This window comes from Dasypus novemcinctus, chromosome Y (assembly GCF_030445035.2).
Source record: "Dasypus novemcinctus isolate mDasNov1 chromosome Y, mDasNov1.1.hap2, whole genome shotgun sequence".
Classification (NCBI taxonomy): domain Eukaryota; kingdom Metazoa; phylum Chordata; class Mammalia; order Cingulata; family Dasypodidae; genus Dasypus; species Dasypus novemcinctus.
The window spans coordinates 30,929,626-30,933,884 of NC_092216.1; the positions used below are offsets into that span (position 1 = coordinate 30,929,626).

The 4,259-nt window shown below is 39.4% G+C and overlaps 1 non-coding gene across 1 annotated transcript; it reads left to right on the plus strand.

Moving 5' to 3' along the window:
* The first annotated feature begins 246 nt into the window (after window positions 1-246).
* LOC131277556 (U6 spliceosomal RNA) lies at window positions 247-353 on the plus strand. Its single transcript, XR_009184710.2, has one exon. It is a non-coding gene; the product is annotated as a U6 spliceosomal RNA (small nuclear RNA).
* The last annotated feature ends 3,906 nt before the right edge of the window (window positions 354-4,259 follow it).

Here is a 4,259-nt window from a genome sequence, read left to right on the forward strand (position 1 = left end):
CATGACTTGGGACAAGGGATTCATGTGCTTATTTAAATTGAGATTGTAGTGTTAATTTCTGGGGAAAGTTCATTTAAAACCAATAGTTTGGGGACCAGCAAGATTAAGAGGGTGAGGATGGAGCTCCAAAATCTTGTTCTCCCAAATAAAGTGTCAGAACCAAATTTCTCAGAACTCCAAAAAACAGTGTAAAGTTTATACCAAGAGAAAGCTAAATCAAGAAAAATGAAACTTGAAAAGGGTAGGCTGCTCACTTTGGCAGCACATGCACTAAAATTAGAATGATACAGAGAAATGTTGCATGACCCATGTTCAAGGATAATACTCAAATTTGTCAAGTGTTCCACATTTTTAGTTCTGATAGCAGCAAGAGAAAAGAGACCCATCACATACAGGGGATACATATAAGATTAAGTGCTGATTTCTCATTTGAAACTTTTGAAGTGAAATGGCAGTGGTATGACATATTTAAGGTACAAAGAAAAAAAAAAACAGGTAAGAATTCTGTATCCAGGAAAAAAGTTGCTAAAAAATACAGAAGACATTAAAATAAAACACAGATAAAATTGAGAGAATTCATCAACAGGAGACCTAGCCTACAGGAAATACTAAAGGAAATACTGCAACCTGAAAAAGGAAAAAAAAAGTAGGAGAGTGAGGTTTGGGCAGAGTTTAAAATTGAAGATTATTCTGGGGGTAATTAAAAGAGTAAAAAGATAAAAATAAGATAGACAAGAACAAAAGCCTAAAGATAAAATGGATGAAGTAAACACTACATTTACAGTAATAGCATTGGACATTAATGTATCAAATTCCCCCATTTAGAGATAAAATAGTCAGAATAGATTTTAAAAATATGATCCAACTACATGCTGTCTACAAGAGACTCAGCATAGACCCAAGGGCACAAATAGGTTACAAGTGAAAGGTTGGAAGATGGTTTTCCATGAAAATTGTAACCAAAAGAAGAGCTGGGGTACCTTTAATAATGTAAGACTAAATACGCTTTAAATGCAATTATGAGATACAAAGAAAGACTATATATATACAAACATACACCAAGAAGAAAGAACAATCATAAATAATTAAGCACCTAACCAAAGCGCCTGAAAATATAAGCAAAAACTGACAAAAATGAGGATAAATAGACACCTTTACATTCACAGTGGGGGACTTCAGTATACCCATCTCAACAATAGACAGAACATCTGAGATGACTATCAATAAAAATAGAGATCTTTAATAATATGTTAGAGGAACTGGACCTAATTAACATATAGAAGACGTTGCATGTCAAACAGCAGGATATACATTCTTCTTGAGTATTCAGTGATCATTCTCCAGGATAGATCATGTTAAGTCATAGAACAAAACTCAATAAAATTTTAAAATAATATTTACCTCAGTGGAATGAAGCTGGAAATTAATAATGGTTAGAGAACTGGGAAATTCATAGATATTTGAAGCTAAACATAGTCTTAAAACACTTATTGGATCAAGAGTCAATGGGGAGGTGGGGCAAGATGGTGGCTGAGTGAGCTTACCTGACAGTCTCTCCTGCAAAGAAGCAGCTGGGCAGCATTGGAGGTTCTCCGGGACCAGGCTGTTTCAGGATTTTTGCAGGGCAGGAAGTGTCTGGACATCGATTTGGTGGGAAGGTAACGGAGAGGATTAGTCTATAAGATATAATTGAAACTCTATTGCACGGAGGTGAAAGCTGCGCATGGGACACTCCCTCCTGGGGGGGGGGGGTGGAGCCACAGAACCTGCACTGCAGTAGTGCTTTTTGGAGGCTCTGCGGTACTGGGGAATTTGCGAGCTCTGGGCAGGCTGTTAGGGGGTTGACAGGACGGGATGCCTTCGTTGACTGATTTGGGGAGACAAATGGGGGTTTTGTTGCATAGAAGGGAATTTTTGATTGGGGACACAAGTAATAATGCTTCTGTCTGGAGCCCCACCCCCACAAGCCCAGCTGCCAATCTGCAGCAGACTTAGATTGCTGGCAATAAAGGGACATAACCAGGAGGCTGTTACAGGGTGTGGCGGGGGAGGGGGGGACACGTCTGGAAGCCAATTGGGGAATATTTTGCGAAGCTTGGGAATTCCAGTGTTGGACTCTGTTGTCAGTGTTTCCAGCTGGAGCCCCACTCCCAGGCCTGGCTTCTGATCTGCGTCATTAAATTGGCTGCAGTGTAGAGGTGCCCTCAGGTGGCTGTTCTGGGTGTTTACAGGGTGGGAGCTATCCTGAAGCTGAATTGATGATACATCCACAGAATAGACCCCAGTGAGTGAGTGAATTGCAGGGTTCAGACATAAGATAGAGTTTGTGGATCTGACTTCCCCCATAGGGCTGGCACCCAGCTGCGGGGAACCCTGAAGGCTGTGTTACAATGCAGTGCTCCCAGGTTTCCTGTTGACCAGATTTGAGGTTGCCAGTTCTGAGTCCCCTAAACCCTGGTGGCCCACACCCCAGAGACTCACACCTCTTGAGTCTTCAATAGCTCAGACTTTCCATCCCTGAATCCATCATGCCCTGAGGTCCATCTGAGGTCCTTGAATGACCTAGTCCTCAACATTTGCATTTTTTCTTTTTTGTTTTGTTTTATTTTCATTTTATCTTATTTTTTATTTTTTAATGTGCTGATTGCTAACATTACATTATCCCCTAGTCTTTTCTCCCAGCGTATCCCTCAAAGTCTTTTTTTTCAGTTATTTAGGTTTTTTTTTTGTTGGTGTGGCTGTTGTGTTTGGTGTATATCTTTTTTTTTCTTCCCCCTACCTGTTCCCCGCCCTTTACCCACCACCTTTTTCTTTCTTCCTTTCTTCTCTTTTTTTCTCTTTCTGGTTTTTCTCTCTCTTGTCCCTCATTTTCTTCTTATTTTATTTTATTTTAATTATACAATAGGTGCTGCAGGGAACACCTCACATTTGCTGGGTTTTCTCATCCTCCACTGCCTCATTTCTGTGTGAATTGATTTTGCCTACCTACACTATACCCTTTCCCCTACATCTTGATATCCTCCATCATCTACTGTCTCTCCTATATTCCACCTCCCTTTCTTTGATCCACAAAGTGTCTAACTCTTAATTTCTAATACCTTTGTTTTGTTTTCTCTCTGTTATCCACTCTTGAAACGACTACCTTTCTTTTCTCTTTCCCTCTCTCACGAAAATACTAGCTTTTTAATTCATACCATATTCCTCTCATATTCAGTCGACTACCTCATTATAGGTACTGTATCTACTGCTATAATTCTACACAACTTACATGAATCTAATATCCATCCTCCCAGATCTCATATTGTTGCTCTGTTAACATTTATCACCAATACTACTTTACACTTTTTCCTTGCTTACACAATTGCCTTTCCCTGGCCCTAATACTTTCCTTTAAAGTGAACTCAACCAGCAATAAGAAATTAGAATAAGAAGAACAAAGTGACAAAGAGAAGACATAACACTTATGCAAAAACAACAGCTAATTAACCCCTAAGACTAGACAAAGAAGCTAAGGAACTGATTAAACCCGTCAAGATAAAATGATGACCAGACAGCAACAAAAATCTACAAACCAAACCAGTAATTAGGAAAACATGGCTGAATCCAATGAGCAAACTAAAAATCAGGATGGGGAGCAGAACTTCGCACAAGAAATGAAAGATCTCAGAACATTTATCACCGACAAATTTAATGAAGTTAAGGAAGAGGTTAACAAATGAAGACAACACTTGGAGGGGAAATTGCAGACATACACAAAAAGATAACAGATATGATGGGAATGAACACCACAGTTCAAGAAATCAAAAATACACTTGCAGCAAATATCAGCAGACTAGAAGAGGCAGAGCAGAGAATTAGTGATGTGGAAGATAGTACATCAGAAATCAAACAGATAGTAGAAGTGCTCGATAAAAAGATAGAAAAATCCAGCTAGGACTTAGGGACCTGAATGATAATGCAAAATGCTCAAACACATGTATTATAGGCATTCCAGAAGGAGAAGAGAAGGGAAAGGGCTCAGAAGGAGTGTTGCAGGAAATGATGACTGAAAACTTGCCAAATCTACTGAAAGAAACAGATGTACATATCCAAGAAGCACAGCACACTCCAATTGTCATAAACCCCAACAGGCCCACCCCAAGACATAAACTTGTCAAATTATCCAACGGTCAAGACAAAGAGAAAATTCTAAAAGCAGCAAGAGAAAAGAAAACCATCACATACAAGGGAAGCTCCATAAGATTAAGTGCTGATTTCTC